Raw genomic sequence first — 23,189 nt, forward strand, 5'->3', positions numbered from 1 at the left:
GCTAGATCAGTACTATTCCGAGACGGGTTTTGAATACAGGCCCTGATAGAACCACTTTCCCATGAAGCATCTCAACAAAGTGCCCAATGCCTTTAGCAGAAAGAGGTTGAGCTCCCAAGTATGACAGAGCCCAGCTAACCATCTCTCTATGAGTCTGCCAATGTATTAGAACTTTCAGAGAGAGCGGCCTGCCATTAAGAAATAGACTATTTCTGCAAGGAAAAATGATTCATATAGCCTTTTGAATGTTATACCCCAGCCCCAGATCTCTCTCTGCACTTTGTTGAAACTATTTAGCATTCTGATCCTAAGCCCTGGTCTCTTGGCAGTAGCCACTGGACAACAACTGTCAGGTTGAGGATTACTGTAAGCCGAACTTGAATCCACGGTCATACACTCACAGGAATCACCACAATCATACATTTCTTTTTCCCCAGTCTGTATTGTCTGTATTATTTGCTCCAAAGTTTTTCTCCATCTGATTTTTCCTCGCTTCCAGCTTTCCTGGAGATACCTAATCTGATAACACACATTCCCCTTTTGTCTAGGAAAGCTGTTTCTCCTTGTTTCTAAGAAACATGGATTTATGCATGTACGATGAATTTGGCCAACAAAAAGTATGCTTGACATACACAAATGCTATTCAAGATCTACCTTTCAATATAATCTGCACACTGTCTAAAAATGTTTTTTCTACGTGTGTGATTTTCCCCGAAATATATACACTGAGTGTGCAAAACATACCTGCTATGATCCCTAAATACAGATGTTTATTTCAACCATCAGCAGGACAATAGGGAATAAATATCACTGAATGACAGAGCATGGGGACTGGTCTTTATAAATCAATCACATTTTTGATGTGTAAATGTAAGGATTATTTTGCTCTTCACTCGCAGTCACTTAGGAGCCTTGGCCTACTCCTGACCGGTCACGTTGTACAGTGCCATATTTTCCTAACTGAAACCCTTAATTAAATCGCTTTAGCCGTGATTGTAAAATTAATCAAGGCTCACTTTGTTATTTTGTTTTATAACTCAAATGCTTGACTGTATTTAAAGACAGATGACTTGTATGCTGTGTGATGACATGTACAAATTATTAAGTGATCGATTGATGTACTGTATATTTAAGTAGGCCTTTATGCCAATAAGTAAGTTATGCTAAAACAGCTACAGTAACAAATGCATTTTCGTTTTTCTTGGAATAGAAACACATTGTACAGTGCCATATTTTCCCTTAGGCCTAAGGTACATCGGCTACTGTAAAAAAATATATATTTCGTTTTTCTTGGAATGGAAAAAAAATAATATTCATCAAATGAATCAAGCTTTCTAAAAATCAATCCCATATATTCTATGTTCTGTTCAAGGCTCCCTTTGACTCTTAGGCCTACGGCTCCGTGTCATTTCAATAACTTAGCTTGACGCAACTTTTAAAGGAAGAACCACTGTAACAATCCCCCCCTGCTGATGAAATAGAGGTTGCATCCCAAATGGCACCCTATTCCCATAGGGCTCTGGTATAAAGTAGTGCACTATATAGGGGATTGGGCACCATTTGGGATGCATACCCTTTCAGACTTTAATAAAGTCTAGGTTTGTTCACTCATTTAGCTCAGACCTCTTCCCAATTGATTCAGGTCGCAACAAACACAAGAGTGTTTCTCATCCACTACAAAACTGCATTCATTCCCCCTGATTAATAATCCTTAAGAGTCCATTGACACACATGTGTTTAATACAAAAGTCCCCATCAATATGTGTCACTTTAAGATAGAGATATAATTCTTTTTTTGTAGCATTGGCTGTGTCTCAATCCACCGCATCTGCCTAGTGTATGTCGGCCTTCCGCATCTGCAGTAGAAGGCAACCGAGCTGCAGCGGTGTTTGTCAGACCATGAGACTTCCCAAAACTTTTCTCACGAAATCGGCTGTGGTGTCCATCTCCATTTTGCTCTACAACCCCCCCCCCCATTTGCCATTTATGAATGTGTTATTCTATGGATTTCTATGGGCTATAGTAGTAAATATGTATATTTGATACCTAAAGGAGTCCTAAAATTCTAAATCAAATAGTCATACAATGGATCATTTAGCTATCTTAAATAGCCCCCCCCCCAACAGCTTAGACTTTTAGAGGTTTTTAACTGCCCAATACGAGTCGTGCTACAACCCTAAAGGCGTCAATTCAAAAACCAATCCACACCCTGCTCAAGTTTTTCCCCCTCAGTTTAAGGAAACAATACAGGCAAATTAAGTGATTAGATCCATTTCCAGGCTACTGTAATTGCATGTTATTCTTGACGAACACCTGCGTGTTGACATTGCCCCACGTCTTATTCAAACAGCCTTGTTGCAGTAATGCTTAGGCAGATGTTAGCATTAGCGCTAGCACTCGAGGAGCAGTCCAGATGTCTGCTACGGGCCTGTTCTCTGGGGAGGAATTGGAGCAGATTGTAATGGTGTATTTGGATAATCAGGATCCATATTATGCCAGGGAAAACACTTTCTGGCTCGTTCTCTACCCTTCTGTCCTCCTGCTTCCTATGCTTGGCCATGTGTTCTATGTGAATACTTTAAGCTGTCTCTTTCAAAGAAGGACAATGTGCTTAAATTGGTATTTTAGGTCAAAGAAAGGGCAGCGCTTTTCAACAGTGTATCCCTTCGGACACCAAATGTCCCTGAAGAGTATAATGTCACCCTTATGGTTATGTCATTATAGGTGAGCATACCCAATTGCCCCTGTACCACATTAAGGCCTCTAAAAAAAAAAAAGGTTAGATGCCAAAAAAATACAACTAGGCTGAAATCCTCTGCAGCTACAATGGGCATGTCAAAACTGATAATCAAATGTGATTTCTCTCCAAGTAGTCTGTGTGCTTGGTGGTCCCATAGGCTTTTGCCGTAGATCAGTCTGTTCTTGTCCCACTTTCCAGCAGCCCCACAGCGCGTTGTCTAGCGAACATGAGGAAACGGCCCCCCTCTAAGCAGATCCCCAGAGATATCAAACAGTGCTGCCACTCACCTCAGAGATGGGGCGGATTGGATTTCATCCCACCATCTTTTTTTCCCTCTATCAGATCCAATCCACCCTGCAAATCCAATCCACTGACAACCATCCGTATATTTGATTCCCAGGGACTACAGATGAAAATGAGCCATCTAGCTATATCTGGTGCAGTGACATGTTGTACATGGTCCCTGACAAATAAACAAATGAAAGAATCATCTGGGACGCCTGGTTTCGGTCTGCGGCCCACTCGCGTTGTTTGTTTTGGTGGAGATCCTTATCTATCTTGGTCCATTTACCTCCTTTAACCTAAGAAGTCACAGGCTGCAGCCTATTTTAGGAGTGAAATTAGGAATGTGTTGACACTATATTTGATGCTAAAGATATCATTCCAGTAAAGGGAAGTGAGGAATGGTTTTTGATGCGAGCTCCAGCTGCCTGGGATCAATCAAATAATGTTGGGTTGCGATTCATGACCGGAACGACATTGTTGGGAGCATCAGCGATATTTAGACAGATTTGTGTGTATTAGGTATTTGTTGTAAAATTGTTAGATATTACTCGTTAGGCATTGCTGCACTGTTGGAGCTACAAGCACAAGCATTTCGCCACACCCGCAATAACATCTGCAAAACACGTGTAGGTGACAAATATCGTTTGATTCGATTCCATGAGGTCTGTGCGATAATTGCGGTGTTCCTCGAGGTCTAAGTATGGCTCCACGCAATAATTGAAAGTGACTAATTCGGCTACACATATTTATGTCTCCCACAGGTCTTAGGAAGCATAATGTTTGGTACTTATTAAGTGCCTCCAGTGTTTTCAGCAACTGCCATTTAGGAAGGAGAGGCCGTAATAACGGCGGCTGTAGCTCGGCTCACACAAAGGCGGCTACGCACCACAATGATTGAGAATTAGAGACGACACGCTGGTGTTGTAGTATTGTGGCCCGGCCGAGATAATTACGTTAATACGAAACACCCCACGGCCGAGATCAGAACAGCTGGCGCATGAACGGTAGCGCCCCTGGCTTGCCGTCACCACGGTGACGCTCCTGGGATGTGGGCCGTCACCATGAGAAACCATCCCGCAGTCCTCTTGTGTGTCTAGTAAGACCAGTTTTTCCCCTCAAAAGGGCAACCGGGGCATTGGGGTGAGGGCTATAGTGGACACTGACTTGGAATGCTATACTGAAAGGCCTGATAGCTGGTCCGGCGCAGGATGCGCGATATACAAACCGTCCGTTTATGACACCATTCATAGTAACAGCCTTGCTCCCAAGCTGGCAGGGGGAAACAAGTTCCTGTGTGGTGGTGACTTTGTACTTGACTGTCTCAAACGTCTCCCAAGAGGCCACAGAGCGTAACTGGGAGGTTTACCTGTTGTTCCACTGTCCACGTCACATAAGGGCAAGAACAGGCCTCAGGCCTGTGTACCATACAGGTATAGCTGCTCTTGTTAGCATTAAAATCATTCAGACTGCTGTCTGTCCATCTGTCTGTCTGCCTCTCTGCTTTCCCTCCAACTTCCAGGGTAATACATTTTGTGCCTTTGCCTATTATTGCCTATACAATATTTAATATGTAGTAGAATTACATTGTTTGGCTGCTCCCTGCTCCCTTCCCTGGTGTTAACGGGAGGTTTTCAAAATATAACTTTTTCCAAGAATAACTAGATAGCCTACTGAAACGTAAACAATTTTGTTCTTTGAAATATATATATTTTTGACCCAAGACCTTCATAAACACAATCCAAGGATTTTCTGATAGCATATATGCAATGTATTTATTCGACTGTTAGAATGTTTGAGTCAAAATCCTGAGTCAAAATCGAAGTCGGGTCCCTCGAGGCCTGGCTTTTGTGGTGTTAATGTGAGGCATACAATACAGGTGCCTCTAGACTCCAGCCATCTCTGCTATCCAGTATGTGTATAATCATTCTAACCAGAGAAAGGGATGGGTTTGTTTTCATCTGATTTAACCCTATGATGCAGCAGGCAGATGCTGTGTGTGTGTGTGTGTGTGTGTGTGTGTGTGTGTGTGTGTGTGTGTGTGTGTGTGTGTGTGTGTGTGTGTGTGTGTGTGTGTGTGTGTGTGTGTGTGTGTGTGTGTGTGTGTGTGTGTGTGTGTGTGTGTGTGTGTGTGTGTGTGTGTGTGTGTGTGTGTAAAACAATGCATGGTTTGGGCAGCTTTATACCGAATTTCCGTGGGAGTGGATTTATTTAGAGTCTGTGTATCTCATCTGACCTTCTCATAGCTTCTCCATGTCATAACAACTAAGTCATGAATGGTTTGTGTTTGTGTCTCCGTCAAATAATTAAAAAGAAATACAATGAGGAATAATCTGACGCGTGGAATATTTACTCACTCAACAGACGCACAAGCGCTCACACACACAGACACAAACACAAGATACACACACAATTACTCAATTTCAATAGCTCTCTCGGGATTGAATAGAATCCTTGAGTGTAACTGGTCCTTAAATCTTGACAGCGGCCAAGCAATATTCTTTGAATCTGAAGTATATCTGCCCAACTCCTAGACCAAGGACAGGGGAACACGTCTAATGGTTGATCTGATTTAGTTGGCCTTGCCATTTAAATGACCAATTGAACCAGTCTAGCGTAATCCCTTCATCCCCCCCAGTCTGTTTAGTTACTCGGTACTGTATTTCTGTACGCAGAGCAACTCATTAAAGTTCTAAGTGTGTGTTCCCGACGTTGGCTTGCCACACGCGGTTAGAGAGGGTTTTGTATCACACGTTCTGTTTTCCCGAAGCAAGGCTTCGGAGCCCTAAGGAGTCACGGTTTGCTTTTCGAAGCAAGGCTTTGGAGCCCTAAGGAGTCACGGTTTGCTTTTCGAAGCAAGGCTTTGGAGCCCTAAGGAGTGATGGTTTGCTTTTCGAAGCAAGGCTTTGGAGCCCTAAGGAGTCACGGTTTGCTTTTCGAAGCAAGGCTTTGGAGCCCTAAGGAGTCACGGTTTGCTTTTCGAAGCAAGGCTTTGGAGCTCTAAGGAGTCACGGTTTGCTTTTCGAAGCAAGGCTTTGGAGCTCTAAGGAGTCACGGTTTGCTTTTCGAAGCAAGGCTTTGGAGCTCTAAGGAGTCACGGTTTGCTTGTCGAAGCAAGGCTTTGGAGCTCTAAGGAGTCACGGTTTGCTTTTCGAAGCAAGGCTTTGGAGCTCTAAGGAGTCACGGTTTGCTTTTCGAAGCAAGGCTTTGGAGCTCTAAGGAGTCACGGTTTTCTTTTCGAAGCAAGGCTTTGGAGCTCTAAGGAGTCACGGTTTGCTTTTCGAAGCAAGGCTTTGGAGCTCTAAGGAGTCACGGTTTGCTTTTCGAAGCAAGGCTTTGGAGCTCTAAGGAGTCACGGTTTGCTTTTCGAAGCAAGGCTTTGGAGCTCTAAGGAGTCACGGTTTGCTTTTCGAAGCAAGGCTTTGGAGCTCTAAGGAGTCACGGTTTGCTTTTCGAAGCAAGGCTTTGGAGCTCTAAGGAGTCACAGTTTGCTTTTCGAAGCAAGGCTTTGGAGCTCTAAGGAGTCACGGTTTGCTTTTCGAAGCAAGGCTTTGGAGCTCTAAGGAGTCACGGTTTGCTTTTCGAAGCAAGGCTTTGGAGCTCTAAGGAGTCACGGTTTGCTTTTCGAAGCAAGGCTTTGGAGCTCTAAGGAGTCACGGTTTGCTTTTCGAAGCAAGGCTTTGGAGCTCTAAGGAGTCACGGTTTGCTTTTCGAAGCAAGGCTTTGGAGCTCTAAGGAGTCACAGTTTGCTTTTCGAAGCAAGGCTTTGGAGCTCTAAGGAGTCATGGTTTGCTTTTCGAAGCAAGGCTTTGGAGCTCTAAGGAGTCACGGTTTGCTTTTCGAAGCAAGGCTTTGGAGCTCTAAGGAGTCACGGTTTGCTTTTCGAAGCAAGGCTTTGGAGCTCTAATGAGTCACAGTTTTCCTTGTTTTGTATCTCCGGCTCCCTCTTTCCTTCAACTAAATAACACTCTGCCTCCTCGCTCAGCAATGAGGAAGTTCAAAGGACCAATACAGAGAGGGAGGCTCAAACAGCTAACACACACACACCGTTCCCGAGTAATCGAGTTATAGTCTTTCAGGCTGTTCCGTACAGTACTCAGGAGAAAGGTCTTTGAAAATGTTTTTTTTTGAGGAATTGCGCTCTAACTTTGTTTTTAAGCAGTGATAGCAAGTTTTGTTTCCGTCCCTGTACGAGCTCTCACTCCCTCTTGTTGCCTCTCATAACGCAAGATATTCCTTTTCTCATCTTGACTTCAAGTTATTCTGCGAAGGGGTTTGAGTGTGGGCCTTGAATGTGCCATTTGTTTCTTTGAAATAAATGTATTCTGGGTGTTGGGTCCAGGACATGCTGTCCTTAAAACGTCATGGAGAAGAGAGAGAACTAGTTTAGGATTTAGACCAGATCTCTTCTCCTCGTTGCGTTCACATTAGCCATCTGGTGTCTCTGTAGAGTACACATTTATCTGTCGGTCCCCCAACTCATACATACTGTATATACATGAGCGACAGACAACTGTACTTGTCAGCACTCTCAGTGGTTAGGCTTCATATCAATAGTGTTTGTATTGAGATGTGAAGACCTGCATAAACTCTCAGAGCTCAAGGAAAACAACCGAAAAATCTATTTTGGTATTTGTTTCATTAGTCCATTGTTGGTATAGTCCCAAAAATATTTTGCATGTCAGCAATCAAGTTCTCAAGATATGTAACTTTAAAAATACAGAAACCTGATGCAGAGAGAGAGAGAGAGAGAGAGAGAGAGAGAGAGAGACATCCACAAGGACAACATGGCCTGAGATGCTTGAATGGGATTATTCTACAACCTCAGGCTAGAGGTAAACGACAGAATTCACTGTTACCGCTCCTACCAATCCCTCCCCTGTGCTTATAAAGAGGGTTTTTTTTGCGTCATGACTGATGCCTTTATATTCACCAGTGTCACTCTAACAGTCCTCTTATCTATGGAATCGCCGCCCGGTGTTGTCTTTGTACTGCCTTTAGCTTCTACAGTACTTCTACTGTAGTTCTACTGTACATTCAATCAGTCATTTGTGAGGTAGCTTTCTGCTCAGACAGGTCAGACATGCTGCTCAGACATGGTTACCTGCAGGGGAAATAGAATATATTGTATGTGATTAAAAAAATGAAGGGGGAAGAACATTGTCTTGTATATGCACATACTGTATGTCCAGTAAATCAAATCAAATCAAATCTTATTTGTCACATACACATGGTTAGCAGATGTTAATGCGAGCGTAGCAAAATGCTTGTGCTTCTAGTTCCGACAATGCAGTAATAACCAACAAGTAATCTAACTAACAATTCCAAAACTACTGTCTTATACACAGTGTAAGGGGATAAAGAATATGTACATAAGGATACATGAATGAGTGATGGTACAGAGCAGCATAGGCAAGATACAGTAGATGGTATTGAGTGCAGTATATACATATGAGATGAGTATGTGAACAAAGTGGCATAGTTAAAGTGGCTAGTGATACATGTATTACATAAGGATGGAGTCGATGATATAGAGTACAGTATATACGTATGCATATGAGATGAATAATGTAGGGTAAGTAACATTATATAAGGTAGCATTGTTTAAAGTGGCTAGTGATATATTTACATCATTTCCCATCAATTCCCATTATTAAAGTGGCTGGAGTTGAGTCAGTGTCAGTATCAGTGTGTTGGCAGCAGCCACTCAATGTTAGTGGTGGCTGTTTAACAGTCTGATGGCCTTGAGATAGAAGCTGTTTTTCAGTCTCTTGGTCCCAGCTTTGATGCACCTGTACTGACCTCTCCTTCTGGATGATAGCGGGGTGAACAGGTAGTGGCTCGGGTGGTTGATGTCCTTGATGATCTTTATGGCCTTCCTGTAACATCGGGTGGTGTAGGTGTCCTGGAGGGCAGGTAGCTTGCCCCCGGTGATGCGTTGTGCAGACCTCACTACCCTCTGGAGAGCCTTACGGTTGAGGGCGGAGCAGTTGCCGTTTCAGGCGGTGATACAGCCCGCCAGGATGCTCTCGATTGTGCATCTGTAGACGGTTGTGAGTGCTTTTGGTGACAAGCCGAATTTCTTCAGCCTCCTGAGGTTGAAGAGGCGCTGCTGCGCCTTCTTCACGATGCTGTCTGTGTGAGTGGACCAATTCAGTTTGTCTGTGATGTGTATGCCGAGGAACTTAAAACTTGCTACCCTCTCCACTACTGTTCCATCGATGTGGATAGGGGGGTGTTCCCTCTGCTGTTTCCTGAAGTCCACAATCATCTCCTTAGTTTTGTTGACGTTGAGTGTGAGGTTATTTTCCTGACACCACACTCCGAGGGCCCTCACCTCCTCCCTGTAGGCCGTCTCGTCGTTGTTGGTAATCAAGCCTACCACTGTTGTGTCGTCCGCAAACTTGATGATTGAGTTGGAGGCGTGCAGGGCCACGCAGTCGTGGGTGAACAGGGAGTACAGGAGAGGGCTCAGAATGCACCCTTGTGGGGCCCCAGTGTTGAGGATCAGCAGGGAGGAGATGTTGTTGCCTACCCTCACCACCTGGGGGCGGCCCGTCAGGAAGTCCAGTACCCAGTTGCACAGGGCGGGGTACTATAGTGACCATAGCGTATCCAGCAGTTGTAGCTACGAATGCCAACATTCAATTATATTAGCATAATTATAGCATGCTCGGCTTTGGAGCACTGCCTCGCTTTGATTCCAGTTGCTTTGCGACGGTGGTGTCAGAAGTGGGGTCCTCCTTGTGTGGGTTCAGAGGTGTGTTCCGGCTGCCCTGTGAATCCACACCAAAATTGGGTTCAACCCCTAAAGCTCCACCTCATTTGTGTTTATATTGTCGGACTCTTTTTGATCAAAAGCCTTCATTGAACACCGCGATTAGACGATCAATAGAATCAAGTGTGTTACTCGGATGGAGCAAAAACCTGCACCCACGCCGGCTCTCGTCGCCTGATACGGTGGTGCAGACTTCAGTGGACTTTAACTTATGCACTTGTGCGTAATGCAACAGACAGAGAGGTCTTTAATGGTGTCGCTTTGATCATGTAACCATGGAGTTTGGGATTATGGTGAGTTCTACTTCCCCTGCAGATATGCTATTTAACGTTAGAGGGCCACATGACAAAATACTCTGTCAAGTTCTGGGAGAAAGAGTTGGGCTTGGCACGGATTACACAAGGAGGGACATGGATAGTCTGCGTGTGTGTTTGTGTGCATTAATTAACTAATTAATTAATGCACAGATTTCTTGGAGCATTGTATGTGTGTATATTTGTGTGCGTGTGTTTTTGTACAGGGGAGGAAGGGTTAGGGTTGAACATGAACAGACGTCTATCTGTTTCATTTCAACTCATTTAAGCCAAAATACTTTGTAAACACCCTGGGTCACACACACACACACACACACACACACACACACACACACACACACACACACACACACACACACACACACACACACACACACACACACACACACACACACAGAGAAAGACAGATGTGCAATAAAGAGAGACACAGATATAAGATGAGAGGGTCATAGAAGTTAGATGGCCACATTCCTGACACACAATCCATCTATCCATTAAGTGAAATGTGGTGTCAGAAGTCGGATGCTTGCTGTGTTATGGTAGGAATGTTGGATTGGTATGGATGGAGAACTGTTTGTTTACTGTAGATTGTTAATAGCAAAACATCCTCAGTCAACAGGAATGGACATCTGGTTTGATTGATTTTCCGGCGAGCTAATGTCGGCACACTTCTGTTTGAATACACATCAGAACTCTTAGTCTGAAAGTTTGAAAATGATCACATTTTATCGAAGATCCTCGTGAGAAAGAGAGCTTTTTGCAGACAAAATGGCTGCGTAGATTTTCCTTGGCTACATTCGTGCTCTGAAATGAACTAAGCACTTAATTATCATCGCTTAGTGTGAATCACCCATGCAAAACCTCCAACAGATGCATTGTTTTTTTGGAGTGTTTTTTTTTAACCTTTATTTACCTTTTTTTTCGATTGCTAAACGACAGTGGACACAACTGGAGTCACATGTGCAAAACTCTAACTACAGTCTGCACAGCAGCAGTTCATGTGGACCAAACTCTAGTTCGTTTTTCATTGCTTGAACACAGTTTTCCAAACTCTACACACTTATCCCACAACCTGCACAACACTGTGGATTTACAGCACTTTGTTCAAATGCTAACACACTGCTGTCAAAACTGTGAACCACACATTCAAAACGGAATAGATTTCAGCCTTTGTGCCTTTCAAACACTGGTGATTGCAATTTCAGCTGAAAGGCTAAGCAGGTGTCTTGTTTTAGACTTGTTAGTGAACACACACACATATTACAGTATATATAGGTAGAGCTCAGAAAGACTCATTTTGGAAATGGAACAAGGAAGATGGGTTCGTGGAGGGAGAAGGGTGGCAGGGAGAGGGCGGATGCGTGGAGGAAGACAAAGAAGACAAAGAGCTGTTATTTCAGATGAAATAAGGGCTACACTTATAGACCATGTCGTGAACCATGGTCTCTCATTGAGATAGGCAGGGTTGAGGGTGCAACCCAATCTGCAAAGATCCACAGTGGCATCTGTAATGCGAATTTTCCATCATGCAAACAGGTGAGAGTTACATCCTTACAGTAAATTAAAACATTACAGGAATCTATTTTGTATTGCAATTATAGAATATTTACACAGATATATATTACAGTAAGTTTGACTGTAAAATATATTTTTACAACAGGACCCAAAGGCTGCCCCCAACAGGGGGAAGAGGAAAAATATTTTCAGATGCGCAGGAAAATGCTATTGTTGACATGGTTGTTGTCAACAATGCAATAAAACTGCGGGGGATTCAAGATATAGTGCTGGCTGATAATGATATATTTTAAAATGTTAATTCTGTCAGCACAACAACTATTGCTCGAGTCCTAACGAAACACCAAGTTACAATGAAACAGTTATACACTGCACCGTTCGAGAGAAACAGTGAACGGGTAAAAGAGCAAAGATACCAATATGTCCAGGTAAGACGTCTGAGGTTACATACACAGCTATACAAAATATTTACAGTAAAAAGAAACACTAGCATTTCTACAGTAAAACTGTGCACTTACTGTTTTTCAGAGAGTAATGGAGGTGGAAGCACTGGAAAGACCAGATTCATTTGTATTTATCGATGAAGCTGGATTTAACCTTGCCAAAACACGGCGCAGAGGAAGGAATGTTATAGGTCAAAGGGCCACTGTGGAGGTTCCAGGCCAAAGGGGGGGAAATATCACCATGTGTGCTGCAATGGTCAATGATGGTTTGCTTCTCAACACACCACTCATTGGCCCATACAACACAGAAAGGCTTATAGCTTTCCTAGAACAGCTCTATGCTCAGCTAGTGCCAGCAGAACAGGGGGAGCCAGTAAGAAACCCCCAAGTTTTTGTCATAGTTTGCGATAACGTTGCTTTTCACCACTCTGCAGCTGTCACAGATTGGTTTGCAGCACATCACAGATTTATGGTTTTGTACCTGCCTGCATATTCACCCTTCCTCAAACCAATACAGGAGTTTTTCTCTGCCTGGAGGTGGAAAGTGTTTCGTCACCACCCACATGACCAAATGTCTCTTTTGGAAGCCATGCGTGCCGGATGTGAGGACACGAGTCCAGAGGACTGCCAGGGATGGATAAGGCACTCCAGAAGGTTCTTCCCCAGGTGCATGGCAAGAGAAAACATTAGATGTGATGTTGAAGAAAACCTGTGGCCTGATGCTAGAGAGAGGCAGGATTAGCCCCTCAATTATTTGTTCGAATTACAGTATGTACTTTTAGTTTCTACCTTTTTTTTTCTCATTACTGTAATCCCGTAAATTACTACAGACTATTGAAGCAAACTGCTAATTTTCATTTACCTTAAAGAATTGTTATGTTCTAAAATAAATTATAAATCATGTGAAAGAATGTCACTCTTTTCTTTTAAGAAAATATTACTTTGTATGAAGTCACTGAAATTGTTCAAACTGTAAAGATGAAAAGTTTGTATTTTCTGTATTGGTGTTTGATGCTAGTGTTTTTACTCTCAGTGTGTTCTGAGTGACAGTGTGTGTTATCTCAGTGAGGGTTGTGCATAGTGTTTGGCTGCACTGAGCGTGTTTTGAGCCATGTGTTAAGAGTTGTGTTGCTTGGAATGAGTTTTGCAGGTGATGTGAACTGTTTAGCTCAGGTGACTGTTGGTAGTGCAGACTGTAGTTAGAGTTTTGCACATGTGACTCCAGTTGTGCCCACTGTCGTTTAGCAATCGGAAAAAACTGTAATCAGGTAGACCAGTTGAGAACAAGTTATAATTTATAACTGCGACCTGGCCAAGATAAAGCAAAGCAGTGCGACTAAAACAACAACATAGAGTTACACATGGGAATAACAAACGTACAGTCAATAACACAATATAAAAATCTATATACAGTGTGTGAAAATGAAGTAAGGAGGTAAGGCAATAAATAGGCCATAGTGGCGAAGTAATTACAATTTAGCAGATTAACACTGGAGTGATAGATGTACAGATGAGGATGTCCAAGTAGAAATACTGGTGTGCAAAAGAGCAGAAAAACAAAAACAAAATATGGGATGAGGTAGATAGTTGGTTGGATGGGCTATTTACAGATGGGCTGTGTACAGCTACAGCGATCGGTAAGCTGTTCTGACAGCTGACGCTTAAAGTTAGTGAGGGAGGTATAAGTGTAACGGCTCTCGTTTGTAGAATGAAGAGTGGACCAAGGTGCAGCATTGTAGGCGTACATTGTAACTTTACTGATGACACCAAACAAAATAACAAAGTCAAAAAACGAACACGACACTGAACAGAAAACAAGATCCCACAAAACCCAAAAGGAAAATTACAACTTCTATATGAACCCCAATCGGAGACAACGATAGACAACTGACAACCACACTCGGCCTTAAAAACAAAGAAATAGAAAACATTGACTTTCCCACCCGAGTCACACCCTGACCTAACCAAACATAGAGAATAATAAGGATCTCTAAGGTCAGGGCGTGACAATAAGTCTCCAACTTCAGTGATTTTTGCAATTCGTTTCAGTCATTGGCAGCAGAGAACTGTAAGGAAAGGCGGCCAAAGTAGGAGTTTGCTTTGCGGATGACCAGTAAAATATACCAGCTGGATTGCGTGCTATGGTGGGTGTTGCTATGGTGACCAGTGAGCTGAGATAAGGCGGAGCTTTACCTAGCAAAGACTTTTAGATGACCTGGAGCCATTGGGTTTAGTGACGAGTATGTAGCGAGGACCAGCCAACGAGAGCATACAGTTCGCAGTGGTGGGTAGTATATGGGGCTTTGGTGACAAAACGGATGGCACTGTGATGGACTGCATCCAATTTGCTGAGTAGAGTGTTGGAGGCTATTTTGTAAATGACATCGCCAAAGCAAGGATCGGTAGGATAGTCAGTTTTACAAGGGTATGTTTGGCAGCATGAGTGAATGAGGCTTTGTTTCAAAATAGGACGCCGATTTGAGATTTAATTTTGGATTGGATATGCTTAATGCGAGTCTGGAAGGAGAGTTTACAGTCTAGCTAGAAACCTAGGTATTTATAGTTGTCCACATATTCTAAGTCAGAACCGTCCAGAGTAGTGATGCTAGTCGGGCAGGTGGGTGCGGGCAACGATCGGTTGAAGAGCATGCCTTTCATTTTACTAGCATTTGAGAGCAGTCGGAGGCCACGGAAGGACTGTTGTATGGTGTTGAAAGCTTGTTTGGAGGTTTGTTAACACAGTGTGGTGTCATCTGCGTAGAGGTGGATCAAAGAATCACCCGCAGCAAGAGCAACATCATTGATATATACAGAGAAAAGAGTCAGCCCGAGAATTGAACCATGTGGCATCCCCATAGAGACTGTCAGAGGTCCAGACAACAAGCCATCCGATTTGACACAGAATGTGAGAAGTAGTTAGTGAACCAGGCGAGGCAGTCATTTGAGAAACCAAGGAGTCGAAAGCCTTGACCAAGTCCATGAAGACGGCTGCACATCTTTTATCGATGGTGGTTATGATATCGTTTCAGACCTTGAGCGTGGCTGAGGTGCATCCGTGACCATCTCGGAAACAGGATTGCATAGCGGAGAAGGTGAGGTGCGATTCTAAATGGTTGGTGATCTGTTTATTCACTTGGCTTTTGAAGACTTTAGAAAGGCACGGCAGGATGGGTATAGGCCTGTAACAGTTTGAGTCTAGAGTGTCTCCCCCTTAGAAGAGGGGGATGACCGCGGCCGCTTTCCAATCTTTAGGAACCTCAGACGATACGGAAGAGAGGTTGAACAGACTAGTAATAGGGGTTGCAACAATGGCGGAGGATAATTTTAGGAAGAGAGGGTCCAGATTGTCTAGCCCAGTTTATTTGTTATTGTTGCTCAGTAAAGCCATTTACCGTTACTGAGGACTCCCACCCCAAACCCATGCTCACTCTGGGAGAGAAATGTATGCCCAAAAGTGAGTTGACATTCATTATACATTTCCTAAATTAAGAGCCTAATCAAGAAGTCCTTCACCCACTGATGCCTCAATTTGCTTACTAATGCTCTTATTTTCACACTCCACAGCCACAGTGTGTGTATGTGTGTCTGTGTCTGTGTCTGTGTCTGTGTCTGTGTCTGTGTGTCTGTGTGTGTGTGTGTGTGTGTGTGTGTGTGTGTGTGTGTGTGTGTGTGTGTGTGTGTGTGTGTGTGTGTGTGTGTGTGTGTGTGTGTGTGTGTGTGTGTGTGTGTGTGTGTGTGTGTGCGTGTGCGTGTGCGTGTGTGTGTGTGCCTGTATTTTTTCAAATTCATCTGCAGTGGGCTAAAACAAGTGAGTGAATTCTGTTCAACATTACTCCCCATGCTTCTACTTTAATCGCCATACTCCATAAACTGCCATTAATTTGTCTGCTTCCTCCAATTCAAGTCCACTTAGCCGACACTAATGCTATTCGTGTCTACTTAGCCGACACTAATGTATCGTGTCTAACATCCAATGGACCTCCTCTTTCTCCACAGCTAAAATAGATGATTTTCATGCCATCCTTAAATGGGTACAAAGTTTCTAACTGTAAGTGTGTAGGATGCACATCGTGGATGAATGAGAATGGATGACATCGTCAACCATCATCATTAACCATCATTATCTGATTTAATCCACTTGGAGCCGATGGCCGCGTTAATTCCTCAATTAACACATTTTCTGTGTTGGTTTGAATAATCGCAATGCTGTCATAAAGGGAATGATTTAATTATGATCAAAATGATCCTGTATTGTTACACTAAGTGCTTGAAATCGATAGGGGGCTATGAGGATATGAAATTCGCACTTTCTTCAATGAATTGTTCAAGGGTACGTTCACACTTGCTTAGTTGTGGTAAATTAGCTGTGGTCAAAACCTGACAAGGAATGTAGTACCAAAACAGATTCATTTTAAAACGGAAAAAAAAGGTCAAAATGAGATTTCAGTACTTGTGCATACTGTGAAACAAGACAGAAGTTGAGTCAGACACAGCAGCACTTCTCGTTAACACAAGCATTTCCTCCTCTCCAGCCAGTCTTTACTGCTGTGGTCTGTTTCCCCTCGGCTCAGTTAGCTCCCCCCTCTGACTCATCTGCTGTGACTTTCTCCTGCTGAGCCATCCAGCCCTGCTAAGGATGTCTAGGAACCCAGGAAAGGTGGGGGCGAGATGGGGCTGGGATACACGATATGATACGGCACTGTATGGCTGGGGTTTTGGTGTTAGGGTTAGTTATTTAACCCTTATCTGACCAGGCATGTTAATAGGAACCCAGGGAAAGTGGGCAAGCTGAGCCTTGACTGGGATACACAGTATGAGACTTATGAATAGGGTTTGGACTTTTTGACCACAGTATGTTGGTGTCTAGGAACCCAGGGAAATCAGGGTCTGGGATATACAGTATGAGACTTACTGTATGGCTGGGGTTTTGTTGTTTAACCCTTATTTGACCAGGTACAGTATGTCAAAGTCTAGGAACCCTGGGAAGGTGGGGGTGAGATGGGGCTGGGTACACAGTATGAGACTTACAGATTTGGACTGGCAAGCTGGGGTGTTAAGGGATCATTGTTCAACCCTTGTTTGACCAGCTATGACACGTTGATATCTAGTAGGAACCCAGAAACGGTAGATGGGGTCTCTGATACAGGTTTGGGCTGGTATATACATTTTAACTTGGTATAAACTTGAACTTGAACTTTTTTTTTACTTAACTATGTTGGACAGGTACAGTGTAATGTTCTGTAGACTAAGCTTGGGCTTGGTCAAGTTGGGGCTGGGGCTGGGTTGTGGGCCTTTAGACTGGGGTTGGAGCCAGTTGACTGGACATGGGTTAGCTTAGCAAAGGGAGTTCAGCTTGGACCATCGAATTATAGTGCCCCTCTCTGGTTGTTCTGGGACTATAGTCTGGAGTTTGGACATGGTTGGGCCCTGTTGGGGCTCCCTGATCCAGGCCCATAGTAGGTCCCAGCAAAGGCAGCTCTGGTGCATGGAGGGCTCATTTGGGCAGAGCTTACAGTGGCCTGAGGGCAGAGGCTAATGTTTCAACTACACAGGGGGAGCGTCCTCAGAGTGTCTCTGTCAGAGATGGCGTTTAGAGGGTGTTTGTATGTGATGTCGGAGGGTGTGTGCGTGCGTGCGTGCATGTGCGCTTGTACAAGGAGCATCAAGAGCTGCTCTACCCAAAAAATCTAAGACAGACTCCAAAAGTTTGTGAGAGGGAGATGGAAGAAACGAAGCATAAAACATTTAATACTTTACCACATGAAGGAGGGGAAAATATGCTCTTCTATGTGTGTTGTATAAGTGAGGTGAGAGTGAGGAAGGAGGAACAAAGCATCCGAGTTTTCAAGAAAGTGATGTTCTATGCAGTTTGAAGAACTCAACCTGTTTCTCTTGATTTTCAAAAGGCACATGCCGAAGTGGATGTGGGGAAGAGGGCAAGAGGCTCAAACCATGGACATTTGCTGTCACTGTGGAAGGACTGGAAGTAGAAATCCTATAATTTGTACGAGGATGGAGAAAGGGGGCCACAAATCACCAAGCTCTGCCTGTAAAAAGTGAAAAGTGTCATAAATATACCATAAAGGTCTTTGTTATCCCCTTGGCCCAGGAGATTATTTCTCTCTCTATGGATGATGGCGTTTGACATGAATACACACTTGTCAGTTCAGGGTCAGTGAGCAGTGTATGGTGGTCAGAGTCTCGCACCCACGCATGCACATACACACACAAACACACACTAAATAAGGCTGCAGTGCCCTTACCTCCACTTCTATCCGCTGTGGCATATCCTTTGTGCATGGCTGCACACACACACACACACACACACACACACACACACACACACACACACACACACACACACACACACACACACACACACACACACACACACACACACACACACACACACACACACATACTCTTGCATAATGTATGGGAACACACAGTACACCCAAAGTCCCGGTCAAGCCCAGGTGTGGAAGCACCCTGCTGCTGTTGTCATTTGGGTCTTGAGAGGAATCTGAGCCAGCAAAAACCATAACCCAATGCTTTGACAACCCCTAACAAACAAAAAAGTTGTTACGCAACGGCTTTTAATATGGATGAGGATGGGAACGTTATTGAAATGTTGTGAAGCGAGTCGGTGCCTTTGTCCTCTATGCTGTCAGGTGCACAGAGGGAAAAAGATGAGTAGTAGACCAGGGAAGCACAGTTCCGTACAGTACAAGGTGGAACCGCATCGCATGCCGCTACTTTGGCTTGTTGCCTTGGTCCTCCTGGGCAGAAGATGCCCCTAAAGGCCCGCACAGATGATTTTAGCAGTCTTACGCCACGATTTTGCCCATCCCAGACAAAATATCCACGTTTTGGGCAAATTCTTCCAACGTAAATGATTGACGGACATATCGGTCTAGGTCTGCCGATGAAGTACCACTATGTGTGTTCATAGGCTCAGACAAGGTTCAGATAGTGTCAGATTTAGGCTTTATCGTGTAGTGTGGCTGGTGCTGCGAGCCCATCCCGGTTACTGACCAATAGGAACACAGCCGGCACTGACTATGCACGTGGTAATATGATTATTGTGAATAATCAGATGAATATAATAGTTTGATCTAAATATTCACATACTCTGCAAGAAGAACGATTTCCCTAAAAGTCTGGTTTAAAGGCACAAGATCGCCGATCAAAATAGGCGTTCTACCACGTTATTTTTGGGAAGCCTGTTTGATTCGGGGGTTTGGACATATGAAGTCTCTGTGTCAAAACTATTTCTAAGATGCATACTTTCAGTTTTTCCGAACTCACTTGGGAGGCTTGCAGTTGCTGGTGCTGGCATGTCAAATACACCGCTGCAGTTGACCTAGCCAACGTCGGCTGACGTAGCCTCGCAAGCCATTCACAGAATGTGACGGCAGAGCTGAAAGCGAATCGTTCAAATTTGGCCAGATTGATATCGAGATTGTGATTTGGTAACATCGCACAGTGAGACATGTAATAATCGCAAAAGACTGAATCCAACATACAGTGTGGGAAGGCCTTAAGGACTGGTCTACGATCAGATTATATAACTCAATGCTGGATAAGAATTTGTGTGTGTGTGTGTGTGGTGTGTGTGTGTGTGTGTGTGTGTGTGTGTGTGTGTGTGTGTGTGTGTGTGTGTGTGTGTGTGTGTGTGTGTGTGTGTGTGTGTGTGTGTGTGTGTGTGTGTGTGTGTGTGTGTGTGTGTCTGTGTGTGTGTGTGTGTGTGTGTGTGTGTGTGTGTGTGTGTGTGTGTGTGTGTGTGTGTGTGTGTGTGTGTGTGTGTGTGTGTGTGTGTGTGTGTGTGTGTGTGTGTGTGTGTGTGTGTCTGTGTGTGTGTGTGTGTGTGTGTGTGTGTGTGTGTGTCTGTGTCTGTGTCTGTGTCTGTGTCTGTGTCTGTGTCTGTGTCTGTGTCTGTGTCTGTGTCTGTGTCTGTGTCTGTGTCTGTGTCTGTGTCTGTGTCTGTGTGTGTGTGTGTGTGTGTGTGTGTGTGTGTGTGTGTGTGTGTGTGTGTGTGTGTGTGTGTGTGTGTGTGTGTGTGTTAGTTACTCGGGGATTTGGCACAGCGTTTGCCTGTTACATTGGTTATTCCCTTTACATTTCTAAGCCTATCATTTTATATGTTTCTTTGACAGGAAACCTCTTTCTATCGAGACCTTGGCTCCGGAAGAATGAGCAGCCAATGTAAGTCCCTGCGTTGAATAAATGGATGAATAAATGAATGAAATGAATGTCTTGATGGAAGATCATAGGAACACCGTTTCAAATGCAAATCAATAGAATTAAAACACAGTCCAGTGTCAACATTTTCTGATAATTGGAGCTTTCTTTGCTTTGGTCATCCTCCATACCAGGAGAGAAAAGGCAGAGTATTCAAAATGGATGATCCGGGCTGCTTTCAAGGAGCGGCTCTGCTTTCAGTCCTAACCTCTCGGGCCTGTTTCCCTGTCCCTTGTAAGGAAGGGTTGTGATGCCAGTGTTCAAGGAAAATCAATCCCCTGTGCTAAGCTGCCACCTGAGGGTTGGGTTCCTGGGTATTCTGAGGTTCTCTTGAAATATTAGTCTGTGTCATCATAAGTTTTCAATCAAGCCTCAAATGAAAAGATCAAGGTCTGTATTCATAAATTGTCTCAGAGTAGGAGGGATGATCTGGGATCAGGTCCTATCTCTCCCATTCATTTAATTCATCACGATCTGAAAGGCAATGATCTGATCCAAGACCAGCACTCCAGGAAGTGCCCTGGTCTGAAAGTTGAAGTAATAATCAAATGAATGCTTCAGTGCCGGCTTATATCCAACTTCAGGCCTGCTTCATATTTTGTCAGTTTGATGTGGCCCTCCTACTGTATATGTGTGTGGTGCAAGGTTGCACGGCTGGGATGTGTACGTGGTCTGACGCAGCATATGGTAGTGTGTGTGTGTGTGTGTGTGTGTGTGTGTGTGTGTGTGTGTGTGTGTGTGTGTGTGTGTGTGTGTGTGTGTGTGTGTGTGTGTGTGTGTGTGTGTGTGTGTGTGTGTGTGTGTGTGTGTGTGTGTGTTTGTGTGTGTGTGTGTGTAGGTTGTGCAAATATTGAGTCGGTTGGCGTCCGGGGACATAAGACCTGGGTCAAGTACCAATTATTATTATTATTATTATTCCTCCAACTTGAGGCCCTGTTCCAATCCTTTCAAATGCATCCTTCCTGTTTTCCTTCCTTGAAGAGATCGAACATGCTTCAATCACTGAAAGCGAGGGTTCCACTGCTTTCACCAATCCAGTCATTACTGATCCCTTGATTACTTTCGTTAAATGAGCAAGGATGGGTGGGTGGATGGACGGATGCATATTCGTAGTAATTGAATGCGGCCTTAATATAAAAACAGCTCTGCAAATGAGGATGGAAGTGAGGAAGGGAAAATTGGAAAGAGAATGATGTGATTGATGTATTTGACTGTCCCCGCCGTCGCAAACGGGGGAAGTAGGCAATTTCCCTGAATCAGAGCGCAGAACGTCTCTTTCTTCCCCTTTCAATCGCTCCAAATTCTCCTCCCTCCCTCCTCTCGCTCTCTCGCCTCTTTTTCTTCATTATGGGATCATTCTTTCCATAAAAAACAACAACAAACAAACAACACATTTGTACCTCAACTGCCCTACATACGTACACTGAGTAACATGAAGATGTTTGATATACTCAGTGTACGTGTAGACAATGCTAACTAGCTCACACTGCAGGACATTTAGTCCATCGCCTGAACCAAACGTAAACCACAGCCTGGCTTAGCATAGCATCCTTAATGTCGTCCTTTTATGACAAAGCTTGAAGAACCTGCTCTTTCATAGACTGACATGGTGAAAGCTACAATCCCTTATTGATGCCACTTGTTAAATCCACTTCAATCAGTGTAGATGAAGGGGAGGAGACAGGTTAAAGAAGGATTTATTTAAGCCTTGAGACAATTGAATTGGATTGTGTATATAGAGTTGAAGTCGGAAGTTTACATACACCTTAGCCAAATACATTTAAACTCAGCTTTTCACAATTCCTGACATTTAATCCTAGTAAATTTTCCCTGTCTTAGGTCAGTTAGGATCACCATTTTATTTTAAGAATTGTATTTTTTCATCACATTCCCAGTGGGTCAGCAGTTTACATACACTCAATTAGTATTTGGTGGCATTGCTTTTAAATTATTTAACTTGGGCCAAACCTTTCGGGTAGCCTTCCACAAGCTTCCCACAATAAGTTGGGTGAATTTTGGCCCATTTCTCATGACAGAGCTGGTGTAACTGAGTCAGGTTTGTAGGCCTCCTTGCTCGCACACGCTTTTTCAGATCTGCCCACAAATGTTCTATAGGATTGAGGTCAGGGCTTTGTGATGGCCACTCCAATACCTTGACTTTGTTGTCCTTAAGCCATTTTGACGCAACTTTGGAAGTATGCTTGGGGTCATTGTCCATTTGGAAGACCAATTTGCGACCAAGATTCAACTTCCTGACTGATGTCTTGAGATGTTGCTTCAATATATCCACATCATTTTGATTCCTCATGAGGCCATCTATTTTGTGAAGTGCACCAGTCCCTCCTGCAGCAAAGCACCCACACAACATGATGCTGCCACTCCAGTGCTTCACGGTTGGGATGGTGTTCTTCGGCTTGCAAACCTCCCCCTTTTTCCCGCAAACATAACGATGGTCATTTTGGCCAAACAGTTCTATTTTTGTTTCATCAGACCAGAGGACATTTTCCAAAGTCTGGATTTTTTATGCCGGTTTTGGAGCAGTGGCTTCTTCCTTGTTGAGCGGCCTTTCAGGTTATTTCGATATAGGACTCGTTTTACTGTGGATATAGAGAATTTTGTACATGCTTCCTCCAGAATCTTCACAAGGTCCTTTGCGGTTGTTCTGGGATTGATTTGCACTTTTCACATCAAAGTACGTTTATCTCTAGGAGACAGAATGTGTCTCCTTCCTGAGCGGTATGACGGCTGCGTCGTCCCATGGTGTTTATACTTACGTTCTACTGTTTTTTACTCCCAAGGATGAACCAGACTTGTGGAGTTCTACAATTATTGGATGATTTATTTTGATTTTGCCATGATGTCAAGCAAAGAGGCGT

General features: G+C 43.8%; 1 protein-coding gene across 3 annotated transcripts in view; it reads left to right on the forward strand.

The window, feature by feature from the left end:
• The window catches only part of LOC118389376 (disks large-associated protein 4-like), a 226,924-nt gene that overhangs the window by 133,232 nt on the left and 70,503 nt on the right, over positions 1 to 23,189 (forward strand). The window contains exon 1 of one of the 3 annotated variants that reach the window (XM_052527313.1): positions 20,238 to 20,277. The exons of the other annotated variants lie outside the window; for them this stretch is intronic. The gene's annotated coding sequence lies outside the window, so the exon portion shown is untranslated. Of the gene's footprint in view, positions 1 to 20,237; positions 20,278 to 23,189 lie in introns of those variants that run through there. 3 annotated transcript variants of the gene reach the window in all.

This window comes from Oncorhynchus keta, chromosome 10 (genome assembly GCF_023373465.1).
Source record: "Oncorhynchus keta strain PuntledgeMale-10-30-2019 chromosome 10, Oket_V2, whole genome shotgun sequence".
NCBI lineage: Eukaryota > Metazoa > Chordata > Actinopteri > Salmoniformes > Salmonidae > Oncorhynchus > Oncorhynchus keta.